This window comes from Callorhinchus milii, unplaced genomic scaffold (assembly GCF_018977255.1).
Source record: "Callorhinchus milii isolate IMCB2004 unplaced genomic scaffold, IMCB_Cmil_1.0 Scaffold2, whole genome shotgun sequence".
In the NCBI taxonomy this organism is placed as follows: Eukaryota; Metazoa; Chordata; class Chondrichthyes; order Chimaeriformes; family Callorhinchidae; genus Callorhinchus; species Callorhinchus milii.
The window spans coordinates 81,563,980-81,586,069 of record NW_024704743.1 but is presented as its reverse complement, the minus strand read 5'-3'; the positions used below and the strand labels follow the sequence as shown (position 1 = coordinate 81,586,069).

Here is a 22,090-nt window from a genome sequence, read left to right as displayed (position 1 = left end):
GGCAGAGTGGCAGAAGGCCTGCCCGCCAATGGTGGAGCGGTTGAGGTAAGTGAAGCAGACCAGAGCCCGCTGAACGGAGAGAATGGGGAGGATGGTAGGGAGTTAGGAGCTCGCAGCGATAGGGAGGAGCAAGACCATGGAGGGCTTTGAAGGTGAGGGCCAGGATCTTGAACTGTATCCTCTGTGTGATGGGAAGCCAGTGGAGCCTGGTGCGGGAGAGGACACGGGCTGCAGAGTTCTGGATGATCTGCAGCCTATGGAGGGAGAAGTTGGGGAGACCGACAAGCAAGGAGTTTCCGTAGTCGAGCCTGGATATTATGAATGCGTGTATAAGGGTCTCAGCGGCCTGCAGTGTGAGACTGTGGCGGAGCCGGGCGATGTTGTGGAGGTGGGGGAAGGCAGAGTGCATCATGGCACGGATGTTGGTTAGAAAGGATAGTTGGTTAGAAAGGATAATCCTTGCAATTTATATAACGTCTTATCACATCTTCAAGACATCTCAAAGCGCTTCACAGAAAATACTGTAAAGTGCAGTGACTGTGTACTTTGTGGGTAAAACACGGAAGCCAATTTCACGCAGCAGTTCCCACAAACAGTCGAGGAGTGAGTGACAATTTTTTTTAAAAAAGGATTTTTCCCCCCAGAAAGCGATCCACCAATCGACTAACAACAGGTTTCCTACTTACTGCTCGGTAAACAGAGGAAAAATACCTGCAGCAACATATTGGTATTGTTGCTAATACTTGGCTCTCAGCAATAGAGCAGGGTTTTCTGTGGTCACCATATGAACTGATATTTTGTTTTGAAAGCAAATGATTAAAAGTTAAAGAACACTTAGAACTCATTGCTACCAATTAACTATTCTGCTCTTTTGTTGTCCATGTCTTTTGATTGAATTTTGAGTGTTAATTTAAATCAATATTGAAATACCATTGGGACTGCTAACCAATTAGGTGACAGATTGATGTATGAGTTGCCCATCCTGGAATCATGCACTCTGAATAAATAGAGTGTTGGGGACATTAGTGTGAGTTACGAGAATGTAGTCAAGAGGTTCACTTGACATAAACTGGTGGTGTGGAACTCGGAACATTTTAATTATTCTCTGAATCTATTCTCTGGATTGCAGCTTTTAATTTATCTTGCAACTATAGTGTGTGTACGTTATGTAAAATTCAGTACACAGCAAGTTTACAATTGATAGTTTAGACAGCTCATTCATAATCCTTCACACTGAAACACATTTGTGAACCAGCTTCTATTGAATGCAAGTTGTTTTCTTTTGAAAGCAAGTGATCAAAAACTCTGTTTCTTATTTTTTTCTTGTTCCGCTCTCTCTCAATAGAAGCTGAATGAAAAACGTGTTTCAATCTGAAGCGGTGTGAGTGATCTTTTTGAAGTATAATAATAATAATCCTTGCATTTGATATAGCTCTTTTCACACCTTCTAGACATCTTAAAGCGCTTCACAGAATAGATTGCAAAGTGAATTGACTATATATTTGTGGGCAAAATGCGGCAGCCAATTGCGCACAGCAGTGTCCCACAAACAGTCGTGGATTGAAATGACCAATTTTTTTTTAATAACTTGCAAACTCTGTTAAAAATTGGAAAAAAATTGTTATGAATTGCTGTTCATTTGCTTTTGAGGTTTGAAATCAATAGGCTGTGAGGCTTTTTTGTTTTAATTTGGAGAATTTCCATTTTATGACAAAACATGTTTGGAAACAAGATCAGACAGAGATCATTGTTTTTTAAAAGGATTTTGTACTGCTTTGTGGTATTATTCCTGCCAACTCATATTTGGGAATTAGATCACAGACTGTTCTGTATTCTGTATGACTTGTAGTGAAATTTGAAACTGAATCGACAAAGTTGCAGCTGCATAATTTTAGATCTCAAATCTGGTGTTTTGCTGGGTTGAGTAACTTTTAAGGTTCTCGTGAAGTTTGAAGTTGGGAGAGTTTGCTGAAAAAGGGAGAGCCAGAAACAAAAATAAATTCTTTCAGATGCAATGAGAGCACTCAACAAGAGGTCACTGGTTCAGGGTTGCAAAGGGGTATTTCAGTACAGACACAATGACTGGAATGGGTTTCATGGAAGGTTAGCTGAGGTTAGACATTTCAAAATCAGCTTGATGCTGTGATGGGAGAATGGTGTTGGTATTCTACAAGTGAGATCTTCATTCAAAACCTCTCCTATGATCCTATAAAAACCAAGACTTCAAATTTCTCATCAAAACTGAGGGACAATTGAAGTGCTTTGCAACGTCTCAAAGACGTGATAAGGTGCTGTATCAAATGCAAGGATTATTATTATTATTATTACTATTACAGTGTAGTGTACAATGAGCATCACCACCACCAACAACAATAACAAAAATAACGACTTGTATTTATAGAGCCCTCTTCACGGGGTAAGGGGATTTAATATGATCCATGTTACTTTGTATTTGATTAAGTGCAGGGACAGCAGTATTGTTTGTAAATGGAGTGCTCTGTTGTTCATTCAATTGTTTTCTGCTATTGTAATATCACTGTATATAGCATAAGGAGAATATTCCAGGCAATTGAAGAGAAAATATGAAAGAGAGTAAGATTGTTCAGGATCGGAAAAGACAATTGTTGTCCATCTAGCTGGTCTTAAAGTAAAAAAACAATTCTTCACTAAATCATCTCTTGTACCCTCAGTCAACTTTTAGGTGACAGCCAGGCTCAGACGGTTGCACTCTGAGCTTTAAGTCAGAAGGTAACAGGTTCAAGCCTCACGTTGGGACTCACATCAGTCAAGGCTGACACTGGTATGCTGTATTGTTGTTGGAGTGCCATTCTTTAGATGAGAAATTTCAACTGATGTCCCATAATAATAATGATAATAATAACCTTCAATTTGATATGGCCTTTCACATCGGGATGGTGTCTCAAAGTGCTTCACAGGTAACCCTATAAAGTTGTAATGACCATATGTCTTGTAGGTGAATGGGATACAGTGTATGCGATTTATCCCATCTGCCTGTTCAGGTGGGCATTAAAGATCCATAGAACTACTGGGACAGAGAAGAGTGTTTCTCGTGGTGAACTAGCCAATAATCCTTCAGATTAAATTGATCATTCACTTCATCACTGTTTGTGGAGCATTGGTGTATGCAATTTGGCAGCTGTGTTTACTTACAAAATATGGTCACCACATAACAGTATATTCTGTGAACAACTTTGAGACATCATCCCAAAGTGACAGGCACTACATCAATTGCAAGAATTATTATTAATTTATTATCCAAATAGCTTAATAATACCTTCTTGAATTAGCTGACACAATCTTCCTCCACCTCCCTTCTCTGGGCAGTTTATTTCACATATTCACCACTATTTGTTTAAGGTAATTAAAGCAAAGAAGGACCACTTGAACATTAAGATTATGTTGTGCCTTTCAAATACAATAATATTTTTAAAATATATGAAAAATATTTTTATCAAGAGGAAATTGCCTCATCCATTACTGCTCACATGATAACTAAAAGAACACCAGGCTTGAGAGACTGAAGGTCACTTTAAATCCTGGAATGTTAGAGCCCAGAGCTCGGTGGTATTGCGCTGACAACAGTTGTATGTTCTGAGTGTGATGCCACAAAGCTGTATTAAGGGAGAACTCTGTTCTGCTTTTGTACTTTAGAGAAGGCAATTCCCTCCCCTGCTTCACCCTACGCTCCTTCTGCAACCTTCATAGCAAATACTTCAGCAAGTTTCTGTGTATCTCCTGTCTGCTCACCACTGATTCAGATGTGACCTAGGGTAAAAGAATATGTTTGCTTGATGACTTTGGCCATTTGAATGTTGTTCTACCTGATACTCAGGGCTTAAGGCTTCCACATTCAGAAATAACTATTCTCACCTCATTCCACCACATGTGACTTCATGCAGAAATGTGATTTGTTTGGCACTTTGATAATATTTCCAGTGCACCCTGGACTGCAGATATTATCTTCTTCTTACCACCTTATGCTTGACATTAAAACATCTTGTAACTGAACCTTGTCACGCCAGCCTGTAAGAGTCTCTGAAAACAAAAACAGAAGTCGCTGGGATCATTCAGCAGGTCAGGCTGCCTGACCTGCTGAGTGTTCCCAGCAACTTCTGTTTTTGTTTTCAGATTTCCAGCATCTGCAGTATTTTGCATTTTGTAAGAGTCTTTGTTTACCTCATCCATTTTTTTAATGTTGTCAAGAAGGGGAAAAGTGGGGAGTGAGGCTTTTGGTCGTCTAAAGTGAGACAGATTGCAGACTGGTGAAACTGGATTTAACCTTATGAGTGACATACATTGAAGCTTACATTTAGAACCTAAATAAATGATTGGATGAGCGACATTCTGAGGATTTGCATTCCCTTGCTTGTCTCCTGTTTCTATGTTTGATTGCTCCTCCATGTGCATCATTTCTTGCCCAGGCTTGAGGGCTTCTCTCAGACCCCTTTCAATCCGATGCCTCAGTCAGCCGTCTAGGAGACACGTGACCATGATGCTTTTGCATTTAGCATATAAACTTGGAGACCAGTTCAAAGAGAGACAGGAAGCCTAAGGTTATCTCTTTGTTTAATATGGAAATTCCAGTTACAGCACCAAGTCATGAATCACCACTTTTTTTTCCTGGCCATCATCATTTGTTCTGGCATCTTTCTGTTTGGGGTAGACTGATCGCTCAGAAAGCAAGGGTGCCACAAACTCAACATCAGATATTTTTGCATGTTGAAGAAGCACCTGTTGCATCCAGAGCTGGGCTGAAGAAGCACCTCAGGAGATAGTAGGAACTAACACCAGAGGTAACAATATCACCTCAATCAACATAACCCCATTGCCTGTGGAGGAGGTAATTCTGTAAGCTAAATGAGACAATTAATTGCCCTGGATGTACTCTGAACAAAAATCATTACCCGATGCCTCTCATCAGGTTTATGTCAGGCAGTCAGCAGGTGTGATTTCTTTCGAGTGGTGGGGGGGTAGGATATGTGATCTGTGATATTATAGTTAGCACTAAAGCAGACACAAATCCTCTGGCCCATTTGATCTCAGCCTTCCGCAGTATCCACCCTATTCTATTAAAGGTTCAACTTGTTTCTTGAATGATTCCAGTGTTGTGGCTTCTGTCACGATTTAAATTATTCCAGCTGTTGATTATCAGTACCGACCTCCCAAACCTATTGGACCTACCTGCGCGCTTAAACCTATCTTAAACCGGCACTTGTCAGCAATAACTTGGCAATCTAACCCAGAGATCACACCATGCTGGTGTGGGGAAATGTCACGCAGAACAAGTGCCTTTCCAAGGTTGGTGTTGAGGCATTTTAGAGCACCCAGAATTTGAGAAATTGTTAATATTGAAGTCAGTTTTCTGTCATTCCTAAAACAAACAAAATTAAGATTGTATTTAAAGACGTGCAAAATGTTACATTAATAAAATAAGTCTAGAGCCAGGTAGAATTGCTCCCCTGTTGTCAGTGCAGAGTAAGAGGGAACTTTAATATTAATTTGTGCTGTACTTGACCTAGGGGCACCTGATGGTCACACAAAGATCAACAATGGGGAGAATATTGCACTTTCCCGGTACTCAATAAAAACACAAAACTCATGAAGACTGAAGGAGTGTTATTTTGCCATGATTTGAATTATTAAGTTCCGACCATTGAATGTGTATTTATTTCTGTGGATACTGTAGTGCAGATTGCAGTGGCCATCAGAGCAATGCTCCAATGCAGTGGGAATTAAAGGAGGGACAGTGTCACATGAAAATGTGATTGGTTTAATTTTGCCCTTTTGATTGTTTATTATATATACAAAACAGTGAAATAAGTAATATTTAAAGCACATTCCTTTCTCCTTAACTAAAGAAAACAATAGTTTCAATCTGATCTGGAAACAGACCAGACACATTAATGTTCCACAGTGGATGTATTGAGGGAGTTAGAAAATAATCTTTTTGTTGATGTCATCTGAGTACATTCTGTCTTTTTTGTGTACAAAATACACAACTGCAGAAGAGCCTTTTAAGATAGTTTTCTAACCAAGTACATTACTCAATAAAAAAATTATTACATGGAATTAATCTACTGTACTTATTTGTCAAAGTACTGAACCTGAGAGTTTCTTTGCCCTTTAAGAACCAAACACGAGAGATAACAAAAGCCAAAAGTACTAGGCTTAGTTCAGCTTTAGAAGCAGCTCAATTCTTCAGGCAATGTGCCAGAAGGTGCCAGATAGCTATCGATTTCCTGGATTCCTGGAAATGAGACAAGTGCTCCCATTGTCTGTTGCTACCTTACAAACTGCCAGCATTACATCTGCACAAACGGCTTCTCCTCCCGCTCTCACCCGGGTGCCTGCGGGATCCCCCAAGGGTCCATCCTTGGCCCCCTCCTCTTTCTGATCTACATGCTCCCTCTTAGGGATGTCATCCTCAGACATGGGGTACATTTCCACATGTATGCAGATTGCACCCTGATGTTCTGTCAGCCTGCCTGTCAGACCTCAGGGGCTGGATGAGCTCAAATTTCCTTCAGCTGAACATTGACAAGATGGAAGCCATACTCTTTGCCTCTCATCAACGTCTGAAATCTCACGGTTCTCACTTCCTTCACCTACCTGACCTCCCCCTAAAACTCTCCGAACCCGTATGCAACCTAGGCATCAGGTTTGATTCCCAATTATCCTTCCTCCCCCACATCCGATCCCTCACCAGCACCGCTTTCTTCCACCTCCGATGCATCACCCGTCTCCACCAATACCTCATCCCAAAAGCCGCTGAAACCCTGGTCCATGCCTTTGTCACCTCTCGGCTGGACTATTCAAATGCCCTCCTCACCGGTCTCCCATCCACTACCATCCATAAAATCCAGATTATTCAAAACTCTGCCACCCGCATTCTTACCCGCACCAAACTCCGCTCCCCGATTACCAGGTCCTTGCCAGACTGCACTGGCTGCCTATCCCAGAGAGGATCGATTTCAAGATCCTCACCCTTGTTTTCAAATCCCTCCACTCCTCCGCGTCCCCCTACCTCTCTGGCCTCCTCTCTCCTCACAACAGTGCCTGTTACCTTTGCTCCACCGGGTTTAGCCCCCTCCTTGTCCCCCGAATCCTCCTCTCCATCATCGGCGGCCGTGCCTTCAGCCACTATGACCCGAGGCTCTGGAACTCCCTTCCTCACTCCCTTCACCTCGCCCCATCTCTTCCTACTTTCAGGTCTCTGCTGAAGACATAAGAACATAAGAACATAAGAATTAGGAGCAGCAGTAGGCAATTCGGCCCCTCGAGCCTGCCCTGCCATTCGATAAGATCATGGCTGATCTTCTGACCTAACTTTAATTACCTGCCCTATCCCTTATCCCCTAATCCCTCTATTTTTTAAAAAATCTATCAGTCTCAACCTTGAAAATGCTCAAAGACTGAGCATCTACAGCCTTCTGAGTGAAGAAATGTTTCCTCAACTCTGTTCTAAAAGGCTGACCCTTAATTTTAAGACTGTGACCCCTGGTTATAGATTCTCCTACCAGGGGAAACAGTCCCTCAGTGTCTACTTTATCCAGCCCTTTAAGAATCTTATATGTTTCAATAAGATCTCCCCTAATTCTTCTGTACTCTAGAGAATACAGCCCTAGTTTATTCAGCCTATCCTCATAGGTCAATCCCCTCATCATAGGAACTAACCTACTGAATCTACGCCGCACACCCTCTAAGGCAAGTGTGTCCTTTTTTAAACAAGGAGACCAAAACTGCGCACAATACTCTAGGTGCGGTCTCACCAAGGCCCTGTACAGTTGCAGCAAGACTTCCCTACTCTTGTACTCTAAACCTTTTGCAATGAACGCTTCATGCCGTTCGCCTTCTTAGTTGCTTGCTGCATCTGCAAACCAACTTTTTGAGACTGGTGTACAAGGACACCCAAATCCCTCTGAACACTAACATTATCTAATCTCTCCCCCCTCTAGAAATTAATCTGTTTTTCTATTTTTGCTACCTTGGTGAATAACTTTACACTTCTCCACATTAAATTCCATCTGCCACCTACTCGCCCACTCCCCTAGCCTATCTATACCCCGTTGCAATCTTTTTGCATCATCCTCAGAGCTTACTCGCCCACCTAGTTTAGTGTCATCCGCGAATTTAGATACATTACATTCAGTGTCCTCGTCTAGATCATTGATATAAATTGTAAATAGCTGAGGCCCAAGCACTGATCCTTGTGGCACTCCACCAGTCACATCCTGCCAATTCGAGAATGACCCATTTATCCCTACTCTCTGTTTTCTACCTGTTAGCCACTCTTCAATCCATGCTAATATGTTCCCATTAATCCCGTGGGCCTTAACCTTGTGCAATAGCCTTTTGTGTGGCACTTTGTCAAATGCCTTTTAAAATCTAAATATACTACATCTACTGGTTCCCCCCTATCTAACCTGCTAGATACATCTTCAAAAAACTCTAAAGGATTAGTTAAGCATGACTTCCCTTTTGTAAAGCCATGTTGACTCTGCCTAATCTTGTTATGGTCTTCCAGGAATCCCATAACGACATCTTTAATTAAGGACTCAAGAATTTTCCCTACCACTGATGTCAGACTAACTGGTCTATAGTTCTTTCTTTTTGAACGCGCCTTTGGTCACCTTCCTCCCCCTCCCCCTGGCTCGGCCCCGGATCCGTTACTGTGAAGCGCTCTGAGACACCGTCTGGTGTGGAGGGCGCTATATAAATCCAAGTTGTTGTTGTTATTGTTGACATAATCAGTGTAGTTATGAAAGAAGCAGCACTGAACCATCTCATGTGAGAAGCACATCGAAAAGAAACAGAAACAGCATTTTCACATGATTTTGAATACATTATCCTATTATTTAATAATAATAATAGTAATCCTTGTATTTGATACAGAAACGTCTCAAAGGGCTTCACAGGATAAATTGTAATGTGAGTTGACTGTGTATTTTGTAGGCAATTTCTAATCCCACTCCTTTCCAGTTTTCTCCCTGCTTTTGTGAAAGTAATGAGTGACTCTTACCAGGCTAAGATGCCTTCACTGCCCACGCCCAATACACATCCTTTGTGTGTGAGTGTAAACTGTGACTGTTGGCAGAATGGTCAAGCCTGAGGGTTTACAGCCAAATAATCAATAGTGAGGGTTTCACAGCTGAGACGTCAATCCTGAGGATTTCACAGCCGAGAGGTCAATAATAGAAGCGATCTGGCCAAGTCTGACCCTATTCTAATTCGATATCCACACGCGCAGATATACTAGAAAGTGAGCTGTGGAAACCCTGTCTGATATTTCCACCAGGGATGCTGATTGCTATTATTGATCACTTACTGTGAACTTCACTGAGATCTACTAAATCAGTGTAGAACAGCCATGAAACCTGGACTTTTTCAGCTGTATTTCACTTATGCTCTAATAAGTAGCTTCATCAACTGATCCATCGAAAGCCCGAGTTTTTGTGTTTGTAAGTAATGTAAAATAACAAAGATTTAACACTGTCAGGACAGTACAACAAGAAGACACAGGTTTACAGTTGCAAAGGGCAATTTCAGAACAGCTACCAGAAAGTCTTTTTTTACCCAGAGAGTAATGTAAATAATGACTGGAACCGTTTGCCAGGAAGAGTGGTTGAGGCCAGGATGGTGGACTCAATTTTAAAGCAACTTGATGCATTGAAAGGAGGATAGTGGGCTGAGATCAGATGGGCCAAAGGTTCTTCTTCATCCAAACCAATCTTGTGATCTTGTGAAGTGAGTCATTGCTAAGCATGACTACCTCTTTTTAAATGATTTAAAACAACAGATATTTTTTAGCATTGTGCAACTGTAATTAATGAAATGACCATCTACTAGTGCTTTTTGAGGCACACTGTTGAGGCCTCCAGAAGTTGATACTATCTAGTTCCTTGGTCTTCATCCCACTTTCAGCAGCAAAAGCATAACAAGCACAGTTTCTGCCCAGGCTGCACTGGCCCTGCTGCTGTATTTTTTGGCCAAGGACAGGGTGACTTATGCTTGCTCCCACACTTCACCAGACAGGCCAGCAAAGTAATCCGGACTTCGCCCGGAGAGCGGGAAGATCGCAGATTTGTAAACAAAAGAGGTCATGACTTGTGCAATCACTGCTGTGTTTGCTGTAGTTGCCTGGAATTCTGCCCAGCAGAGTAAGTAGCGTGAATTCCAGGCCCTCAAGAACTAACTAATTCTCAAGTAATCTATTAATGGAGTCCTGTAGCTCAGTGGTTAGAGCACTCGCTTTGCAAGTGAGAGACCTGAGTTCAATTCCAGGCAGAGGGCGAAACCTTGGGCAAGTTTCCTTACTCCACACGCCTAATAATAATCCCTCCAAAACCAAAAACAATAATAAAATTGGTCATTTTCAATCTACGACTGTTTGTGGGATATTGCTGGGCGCAATTGGCTGCCGCGTTCGCCCACAAATATACAGTCAATTCACTTTACAGTGTGTTCTGTGAAGCGCTTTGGGATGTCCTCCTGACATGAAAAGCGCTATATCAAATGCAAGGATTATTATTATTATTATTATTAATGGAATGAGAATGAGTTTTTGTCTTACTGCTGACTTTAGTGATATCTAGGGAAGAATAAGGAATAAACCCATTTTTATTGTGCTTAATCCATTCTGTTTCAATAAATTCTCTTTGAACAAATACAAGTATATTTTTTCACACTTTTCGGGTGAGTTGCTCCCTCTTTGTAAATGATGTGTGTGTTTACAGATGTGCTAAAATAACATGTGTTTAGATCTGGTGAAGTGACATTCATTAACCTGCGTTTTACAGCTGTGCTAAAGTAACATGTTTAAATCTGGTAACGTGACGTGTATTGACTGTGTATACAGATGTGCTAAAGTAACACATATTTAGATCTGGTAAAAATGTGTGTTTTGCGGTTAAATGACTTGCATTTACAGATGCGCCAAAGTGATACACAAGTTTTACCAGAATGACATTGCCTCCTTAAGCTTTCTTCTGTCTTTGCATAGTCCATCCAGCAAGTAATGCAAAATGTCATTAGATGGAGTGGATCATCCCATCCCTTAATTATTAACCTATGTTTACTATTTGGGTGTGTGTGTGTTCCTGCCAATGTTTAATTTCTCTCCTATGAAGCTCGCTGCAATGAAATGCCTTCACTTTGCTTTATGTAAATAATGCTCAATGGGCCAATCTGGTTTTGCTTCTGAGGCTAAAGAAGAATGTGTTGTGAACATGTTTTAAATAACTTGAAATAAAAAGCAATATGTCAGATTTGCAAGACCAGATGAAGCTAGCAAAAGGAATCCACATATCCTGCTTCCTTCAGATAGACAAGATCACAGACAGCAGCTTATCAATGTGCGTCTGTTGGAAAGATTAAGTCTGGAGTTTGTGGAGGTTGGAACAAGATAGAGACCTGTGAGGAGAGCATTTGAGAAGGTGGCAAAAGCAGAGTTGACAAAGGCGTGGTTTGGGTTCCATCAAGGACTGGGGTACGTGATATCATGGAGGTGGAGAAAGAGGTCTTGATCTAGAATTAGAGATTTTTAATTTAGCCTTAAATTCATTGGAATGTAGAATTCTTCAGGTAGTAAACAGATCCCTAGTGATCCTTAACCCAAGTCAAACCAGTCATCACAGTAGAATCCCCGGTGTTCTTCTCAGTGTTCTTCTGAAAAGAGGCACAAGAGAGGACAGTAAACAGACATTGTTAGTGCTGGTCTGTTTGGTCTGTTCATCCCCAGAAATAGCACAAGTAGCAAAGAGGGGGAGTGGTAAGGATGGGGCATATTTAGAGGTCTTGTAATCAAACTTACAATCACAGCATTCATTTTCTTTTCAAATCTCCAGTTACATTTTCATTTTCTTCCAGTGAGGTGTTTTACTGCTTATTATTGCTGGCTGGATGAGAACAAAGGAAATGATATGAATATATTTACAGGACACCTAAATTTAAAACATAATAACATGGTGAGGTGGAATACAATTATATCACTGAACAAGTCAAACTTGATTAACAGTAAATTAACTTTCTCTCCAAATTTGAACGCTGACTGATGTGTCGAGAGAGAGATGTTATTTTTGATTACACGATTTTCTGGAACGTTTTAATGAGAAGCTGTCCCTTTCAGTTGTTTTTCTTATATTGGGTTTACATTACAAGGTTCACAAACCTATATCTGCATCAGTTAACTTATTAAAGGGGAGTCTGCAGTCAGGTTGATCAGTCTATTTGAAAGACTTGCCTGATGCGATTGGTGTATTGTCTGCCACCCAATAGTTACTCAACATCTTGCTGCAGACTCAGCTCACCACACTCCCTCCCACACCCCACCACCATCATATGAAGGTACAGGCTGGGAGATATTTTGGAAAGATAATGAGCAGAAAGTTATAGGCTTCCACTAATCTTTGCAGATGCTTGAACAGTCTAACCAAATAATTCACAACTAACACGCACCATTGTACAATAAATCTCACATAAGTGTATCAGTTGGAACCATACATTTAATGTGACTTATGCAAAATATGAGTTTTGTGAAACTTATTAACAATAGAAAATTCAATGGAATTTGGGCAGATGTAGGACTTGGATGATTTATACAGATCAGACTTATGCAAGATTTTATGATACAGAGCGTCTCAGGGCCCTGGCACATACCACTGGGATCAAATTTGATATTTATCATACCAGAGGTGAACTCCCTAACTCAGTTCTTGATATCAAAAATGTGAATTAGATAGATGCTTAAATAGGAGGAATATTAAAGACTATAAGTGAACTGGTAGAAGAGTGGAATTAGGTGACTCCTGTAGATAAATTATCAGCACAGATTAGATGGCCAAATGATCTGTTCCAGTGAAAATATTCTATGAAGCTTTGATGGAGTGATTTGGTGTTCAGTGAAGTGGACGGTTCCAGTTGGATAGCCACTGTGAAGAATTGTTCGGTTTTGACCCAGTTAACTCTATATGAAATGAGTTTAGTCAGGCTCAACCCAGTTTCCAGGGTGCATGGTCTCATTGCTTAACACTGCTGAATGGAGAAATAGGTTTGGAGAAAAAGCTCCAGTGGTGGAATTAGACACAATAGATACAAGAGCTTCCTTATGTATTCTATGACTCATTCTAAATGGCAAATGTTGCATTTTATAATTGCAGTACAGTATTTTGTTTGTCGGTAGAACAGTATAGTTAACACTACTACAGTAAGCAAACCCCAGCCGTTCCTCTTGTTCTGCGGGCACCAGTCTGCTTCATTCCCCGCGTCTTAACAACCCCACCATTGGTGGTCGAGCTTTCAGCCTATCTGCCCCTATTTGGGAACTCCATCCTAGAGTCCTTCCGACTCACTCCCTCCCTCACCTCCTTCAAGGTCTGTTTCAAAGACTCCACTTTGACTCACTTTGCTGCGTTTCACCCACAAATATACAGTCAATTCACTTTACAGTCTATTGAGTGAAGTGCTTTGAGACGTCGAGAAGATGTGAAAAAGCACTGTATCAAATGCAAGGATTATTATTATTATAGACAGGTCGGGAATATCAAGGCCATGTGTGATTACGAGGTCGAGGAAGTGGCCACGGTTGTAGGTTGGCAAGTTGATGTGGGGGGTGAGGTTTAGGGAGGAAAGGAGGGCAGTGGAATCTGAGGAGGTGGTGCAAAGGGAGTTTAGGTGGAGGTTGAAATAACCCATTATGAGCAGGTGTTCAGTGCAGAGTCAAATGGGAGTCATTGTTAAAGACACCTTGGGACATCCTTCCAATATGAAAGGCGCTATATAAATGTAAATTGAAATTGTATAGCATAATATAAAGTATTGTATGTCATTTTATGTTGCTCAAAGAGAGTGGGTGTGTTATATCCTGATGCATACCTTATGTGATGTACTTAACAGAGAGAGAAAAGAAAGAAGAAAATCACTGTGCAGTAGATGTAAATGATTACAGTGGTGTTTTTAAAAGAACATTGTTTCACATTTTTTGTTTTGCTTTTTGGGTCAATAAGCATGTAATTACAAGCAGTGGAGTGTGCAAACTCAATCTGAAGGATTGAGTTTGAACTCTAATACAACATCCTGTATGTGAGTACAGACAAGAGATGAATTGACTAAATACTAAATCAAGCAATTTGTGACCAAACTTTCTAGCTTTAGAGTACTCAGAATAAACAACGAGCTTGAATGTTTGCGACTGTTTTTAAATCCTGGTGTTCCAAAGGGCTGCAAAATACACATGTTATGGCTTTACAGCTGCAATTTATTTCAGCAAATAAACATTTCAATCCATTTCCTCTTGTGCTGCTCCTTTTCTGCTCTGTGAGCATTAATTTCGGTGAATTTTATGTACGGTCTGCCCCCTGCCTGGCTGTTTCTTCCTCTCTGTCTCTCAATCTCGCTTTATGTCTCCCTCCCACTCTTTCTATCACTCTCTCTGTCTCTCACCCTCTCCCTTTCTGTTCCCTCTTTCTATCTCTCACTCTTTCTCTGTCTCTCACTCTATTTCTCTCCCTCTCTTTCCATCTCTCCCTCTCACCTACTTTCTGCCCACTGGCTATGCTTCACCATTTACTCTAATGACATCACCACCTTGATGCATATTAAAGACTGAGCTGAAGTGTCTCTATGCTGTGCCCCAAATCACCACTTTCTAAGTAAAAATAAACCATTTTATGAAAGTTCTAAATTTAAGCTTTTTGACGCAAACATACAATCGAGCCCTAACACTGCACATTTCCAATGGCATCTTTTTTTAGAAAACAAAATTAATTCCAGATTTACTCTAAAGGCTTTAGAATCTGGTATTTCCATTAGTTAGACTCTAACAGATAACTGAACACGTAGCTGATTATCATTTTAAATAGTGAGACCAAGTGAGCTTTGGACTGTAAGGCCATACAATTAAATTGAGAATTACTCTTGCTTAGAATCATCAAGATGTGAAGACTTGACCTGAGCGTTATTAAAAGGGAGTCCAGTCTTTCTCTCAACTCCAGAGGTTTGTAGCCCAATAAAGGTGCCTGATACCATCAGAATCTGTACCACTGTCCGTTTCTCCATTGGTAACAGATAACATCACCAACTGTCCTCAAAGCTGTTTGCATTGTCTGAGCTAGTTCAGAAAAAATAAACAGTGTTTATGTTATGAAACAGAGATACAATAAGAAATGCTGAAGCTTTATAAAGTTCAGCAGAGGAAAAGTTTTAACCTTTGATCTCAACTGTCACTCATCCAATCTTACAAGACAGTGCACAGGCATTTGCAATATATGCTAAGTGAGGCATGAATAAAATATCTTCACCACCTCCCCGCAGTCCATTTCTCATCTTAAAACAGCTTGTGTCGGTGGGGTGAGGTGGGGGAGCGGGGTGGAAATGCTGAAGGGTGAAAAGAAGGTGAAATAGGACAGTGAATCAACCTCTAATATATAGGTTGCCAGTCGTATTACATGAGGATAGGGAAGGAGGTGGTAGAATGTGAAAAAAAGAAGAGAAATACTGAAATATTGCTATAGGATGGGAGTGTTTGTGGGTTGCTGAAACTTGGCTTAATTGGCTGAAAGTTGGCTTAAGGAGTAAACGTTAATTGAAATTTTGGAGTTGTAATAAGAGATTAAAATTAAGAGGAGTTTATTAACTAGCAAAATGTTTGTGCTCACAGTTTTAATATACTTGCATTTGCATTTGATATAGCACCTTATCATGTCGTCGAGACATCTCAAAATGTTTCACAGAGTATACTGTAAAGTGAATTGACAGCTTCACATTCCAAACTGTTCCATGTCTCCTTGTATTGCAGTGTATTATTGTGGTTTATTATTAATCTGGCTACAGGGTACTTACTGAGTTAGAGATTACTAATAATGTTTACACAGGTCTAATTTGCAATATTTCTTAATGGATTCCCTGATAAGAAATCCTCCGCAAAGATTAATCCACTGCAAACTGGAATTCTGTATTTAGACTATTCATATGGGTCAAAACATGCCATAGAGGATCAAGGAGTCCCCCTTTTGCACAACTTGTATTCTTCCTTCTTAAGCGGTCGGAGACACTACCCCGGGTAAAGGGGCTAATTCAAGTTGTTGTTGTTGTGTTAAGGAATCCCATTAAGCCAGTGTACAAACTATAATAATAATAATAATACTTGCATTTGATGTTGCGCTTTTCATGTCTTCTAGACGTCTCAAAGCACTTCACAGAATAGACTGTAAAGTGAATTGACTGTATATTTGTGGGTGAAATGCGGCAGCCAAATTGCACACAGCAGTGTCCCACAAATAGTCGTGGATTGAAGTGACCAAATTATTATTATTTTTTTCTTGAGGGATTATTATCAGCCGTGTGGAGTAAGTAAACTTGCCCAAGGTTTCGCCCTGCCCGGAATTGAACCCAGGTCTCTCACTTGATAGGCGAGTGATCTAACCACTGAGCTACAGGACTCTGAATTAAACCCCAACATGCGTAGGTCAGAAGAAAAGATGTTTCCAGTCAGTTCGCCAATGTCACCATGATTCTATCTCCACTTGATCAGATAAAGAATGGTGGTTAGACTTGGCTAACTATAATAAACAGTCAGAAACAGTAGAGAAAGAAACTTCATCATTGTCCGTGGTTTAGAGTGGTAAGAAGGCAGCCTTTCTCTGATGCCATGTACACAGCAGATCTGTTTGTTTTAGTTTAGTTTTCTACTTCTTCTGACTCATCCATACTGGGGTAATGTTCCAGGCATCAGCTCTCTGTATGCAGTCAGCAGCCTCTTTCATGGGAAGGAATGTGTTTGTGAGTGGGGGGAGACCATCACATTCCCATATACACTCATTTTTCAGAAGGAATAGGAGCAGGTGATTACCTCAGGGGCACCGAAGCTCATTGTAATGCCTGTACTGCCACGACCCAGACTGAGATCAGCTAACTCAGCATACCCCATAACCTTCCTTCCTTTGGAAGGATGAGATCAAAAGACCCCAAGAGGCATCATCTTTATGTACCTCTCTTATTATCTTGTGTTCTTGTGGTGTGTCTGGCTCAGTTTCACTCCAGGTGGTGATTGTTGACTGAATCATCGGAGGAACCTGGTATCTAGCTGTACTTGACATGAACACTCTGTTGTCCAATAACTTGATTCAAATGGAATAAAGTTTTGAACAGTTTAACAGGGATGCAATAAACTGAGTGCTTGATGCCAGGACGTGATGTGAATAGTATGGAAATGCAGACATCACATCACTTCCATTGGCACCTCACTGCAGTGGACAGGATCTTCTCCAGCTGTTCTCACTCCCCGCACAGAAGCAAAGTCTCGGCAAGCACTTTCTCACTCTACAGTGACATTAGAGTAATCAAACTGATCTGACTAGTTTACACCAGCCGTGCTAACTTGGAACAGCTGGAAGCCCGGCTGCCATGTAAAACAAGTTGCCACTTTGCACTAACAATAGTGTGACTCTGTCAAACATGAAACTGGCATTTTGTCATATTTGGGGTGGGGTATGTCAGGGACTTTGTTGTTAAGCACTGCGGGACTCTACCCCTCATGAAGCGCGCAAAGGGGTCGGGGACACGCAGCAGGCCTGTGTTAGCTGAGCAGGGGGTGGGTGTGGGGCTGTGGAGGGCAGATGCATGGGGTACATGCAGGTCAAAGGTAGGGAGATGCTCGGGCATGAGGGATTTGTGTATAAGGTGAGCATCTTCAAATTGATCCTTTCGGAGACAGGGAGCCTGTGGAGCCTGGTGTGGACTGGGACATGCGAAGGTTGATGGGGCAAGGTTGCAGGCAATGGAGTTTGAATTGATTTGGTAATGGAGAATCTTGCACGTGTCTCCAACCGAATTTTCACAACTCGTCTTGAATTCTGGTCTCCATCGATCTCCTGCTGGCCGCCTGCTTTGGCCGTAATCTGGTTTCATGGAAATTGAACCTGAGAGTGCAAACAGAGTATGAGCGGGTCAGCATGAGACAGGTCGGCGGAGTTCACGGTTTGCAAATCCTTTTGCGAATCTCACATTTTGAACCCCACCATCTAATTCTGTGCAGTATTCGCTCAGCAGTCTGCTAAAATTAACATCATGGGTGGGGAAGAAAAACACTGAGCAAAGGTCGGGCAGTTCTCTTTTTTATAATTATATAACTTTTAGAGTACAGTGAAATTTTGGTTCTGTCCATTCTTTGCCAGTTCTACTTTTTGTTGTTAATGATTTACAGGCCGTCAGTTTGAACGCTGCTCTGTATTAATATGGCATAGTGATGTGTGTAGAAAACCAGACTTGGAGACTGTGGGATCATTTTAATTCACGTTTAGCATAAATGATTTCTGAACACATGCCCTGTGGCATTCAGGAGTTTAGAACTTTGGGACCTGATATACTCGTAATTGTAACAAAGATGTAGTTTAGTTTTACATTGACTGAGACAGACATACGGCTTCCACTGCACATGAGTCAGGAAATACCAGCTGTACTGCAGCAGATGACATCAGACAATAATAATAATAATCGTTACATTTCATATAGTGCCATATCACATTGGTGAGACGTCTCAAAGCGCTTCACAGAATACACTGTAAAGTGGATTGACTGTGTATTTTGTGATCGAAACTTGGCAGCCAAGTTTGCACAGCAATGTCCCACAAGCAGACATGGAGTGACCAATTTTTGGGGAGGATTGTTGGCCAGGACACCGGAAGAAACTCCCTTCTCTTTTCAAGTCGTGCTATGGGATCTTTAACATCCACCTGAACAGGCAGATAGGATCTTGTCTTAACGTCTCATCTGAAGATTCCAAGTTCCAATATGGGGTTTGAACTCACATCCTTCTGACTCAGAGGCGGGAGTGCTACCACTGTGCCGGGCTGACTTGCCAATGGTGGTCAGTTTTGGGTAGAGGCAGCCATAGTAAGGAAAATAGAAACACAGTGAATCCCTGAGACACACAGACCAGGAAAATCCCAGGTTCAATACAACAACAACAACAACAAAATTACATTTGTATAGCGCCTTTCACGTTGGGAAGACGTCCCAAGGTGCCTGTCAATCAAGTGTTTCGGTCCCAAGCTAGGGGTCGGGATCGGGGAGGGTGGAGAGCGGAGGGGGAAGGAGGATGACCGAAGGTAAGATCGAAGAGGAGAGTCTTGAGACGGGTCTTGAAAGAGGCAAGGATGGGGTGAGGCGGAGGAACTCTGGGATGGAGTTCCAGAGGGTGGGGCAGAGTGGCAGAAGGCCCATCCACCAATGGTAGGGCTGGCGAAGCGGGGGACGTGAAGGTCAGAAGCCGCTGAGTGGAGGGAGCAGGCAGGGTTGGTAGAGGTTAGAAGGTCGCAGATGTAGGGAGAGCTTTGAAGGTGAGGACCAGGATCTTGAATTGTATCCTCTGTGTGATGGGAAGCCAGTGGAGTCAGGCGAGGATGGCGGTGATAAGGTCGCAGAGCCCTGGTGAGGGAGAGGACACGGGCTGCAGAGTTCTGGATGATCTGCAGCCTATGGAGGGAGGAGTTAGGGAGGCCGACAAGCAGGGAGTTTACGTAGTCAAGTCTGAATATTATGAAGTACTCGGTTTATGTTGACTTATCACATTAGGTGCGACACAAAATAGGAAGGAAAACTCATCCAAGTTCCGTGCTCCTGATGGTTTCCAGAGCCCTGAAATATGTATATCAGGGGAAAGAGGATCAGGTAAAGACAGGTTCAGACTCAGCGGTTACGCCATTCACAGTAGACTAGCACGTGATTATCCAGATTCACACATAAAGAATGATGACCTGCGTGAGATGCAGAAGGGTGACTGCATGAAACAGTCGCTCAGTGAAAAAAATGAATCAAATGCCTTCAGACGAGAGGTTGGAGAATTGGCTGAGATCGCTGGACAGAAAAAAAAGAGGGTACAATTAGCACCCTGTCCTCTCCCTCACAGAGTACATAAAGATGTCACCTCTGCAGGAGAACCACATTGAATAGGAGCTTGCCTCATTACTTGTTACTTTTATCACTCCCTGGTTTCTCTATAATATTTGTTCCTTGAGGCATAGGAACGTTTAAAGAGGCACTAGCTATTTTTTCCAAAACGCATGAAAGAGCTGCATCTTGTGCCAACTCTATGTGTGTGTAGTATGTTTGGACAGATGTTGCCCAGATGTAGCAGAGGCTATTTTTAAACCTTAACATACTTTGGAACGCTGTGGAATGCAGGTACTCGTTTCCTCACTGCTGAACAGGGAGCATGGAGCTTCAGCAGAGACAATTTATTTAGAAAAGTCTAAAAGGTTCAGCTTTGCACACAGTGCATGAGATTGTAAAGAGTACTTTATTTGCTGAAATGTGGAAGAGGGCCAGTGTTTGTGAAGCCAGGGAGAGAAAAACGTGAAATTCCTAAATTTCTTCAGTTGCTTGTGATTCTCGTCTGTGTCAGAAGGTTGTGGGTTCAAGTCCCTTGTTGGGACTTGAACCAAGGAGTCCTGTAGTTCAGTGCTTAGAGCACTCGCTTTGCAAGCGAGACACCTGGGTTCAATTCCAGGCAGGACGAAACCTTGGGTAAGTTTCCTTACTCCACACGCCTAATAATAATCCCTCCAAAACAAAAAGCAATAATAAATTGGTCATTTTCAATCTACGACTGCTTGTGGGACACTGCTGTGCGCAATTGGCTGCCACGTTTCGCCCACAAATATATAGTCAATTCACTTTACAGCATATTCTGTGAAGCGCTTTGAGACGTCTAGAAGACATGAAAAGTGCTATATCAAATGCAATGATTATTATTATTATTATTATTATTATTTGAGCTCATAATCTAGACTAGGACTGCAAGCAGTACGTGGGGAGTGTTGCATTGTCAGAAATAACAACAACAACAACAACAACAACAACTTGGATTTATATAGGGCCCTCCACGCCAGGCGGTGTCTCAGAGTGCATCACAGTAACAGATCCTGGGGCCGAGCCAGGGGGAGGGGGAGGAAGGTGACCAAAGATGCGGTCGAAAAGAAAGGTCTTCAGCAGAGACCTGAAAATAGGAGGAGAGGAGGCGAGGCAATGGGAGTGAGGAAGGGTGTTCCAGAGGCTCAGGGCATAGTGGCTGGAGGCACGGCCACCAAGGATGGAGCGGAGGACTCGGGGGACAAGGAGGAGGCCAGACCCGGAGGAACGAAGGCAAGGGGCACTGTTTTGAGGAGAGAAGAAGTCAAAAAGGTAGGGGGATGCGGAGGAGTGGAGGGATTTGAAGACAACGGTGAGGATCTTGAAATCGATCCTCTCTGGGACAGGGAGCCAGTGCAGTCTGGCAAGGACGGGGTAATCGGGGAGCGGAGTTTGGTGCGGGTGAGAATGCGGGCGGCAGAGTTTTGAATGATTTGGATTTTATGGATGGTAGTGGAAGGGAGACCGTCGGGGAGGGCGTTAGAGTAGTCCAGCCGAGAGGTGACAAAGGCATGGACCAGGGTTCCAGCGGCTTTTGGGGAGAGGTATTGACAGAGACGGGTGATGCGTCGGAGGTGGAAGAAAGCGGTGCTGGTGAGGGACTGGATGTGGGGGAGGAAGGATAATTGGGGGTCGAACCTGACGGCTAGGTTGCGTACGGGTTCAGAGTTTTAGGGGGAGATCGGGTAGGTGGAGGAGGTGAGAACTGTGAGATTTTAGATGTTGACAAGAGCCAAAGAGTATGGCTTCCATCTTGTCAACGTTCAGTTGAAGGAAATTTGTGCTCATCCAGTCCCTGAGGTCTGACAGTCAGGGGACTGGGGGTCGCAAAGAGAGGTGGAAAAATAGAGTTGGGTGTTGTCCGCATACATGTGAAAATGTACCCCATGTCTGCGGGTGACATCTCCAAGAGGGAGCATGTAGATCAGAAATAGGAAGGGGCCAAGGATGGATCCTTGGGGTACCCCGCAGGTAACCGGGTGAGAGCGGGAGGAGAAGCCATTTGTGCAGATGTGCTGCTGGCGGTTTGTGAGATAGGGCTCGAACCAGGCAAGTGCGGTCCCACTGAGGTGGATGACGGAGGAAAGGCAGTGGAGGAGGATGGTGTGATCGACTGTGTCTCCATCCTACGCCATCAATCAGGTGAGACATCAAACCAAGGATCTGT

At 42.5% G+C, this 22,090-nt stretch overlaps 1 protein-coding gene across 3 annotated transcripts in view; it reads left to right on the top strand.

Moving 5' to 3' along the window:
- sntb1 (syntrophin, basic 1) overlaps positions 1-22,090 on the top strand; it is an 89,731-nt gene that overhangs the window by 9,572 nt on the left and 58,069 nt on the right. The gene's annotated exons all lie outside the window — the stretch shown is intronic.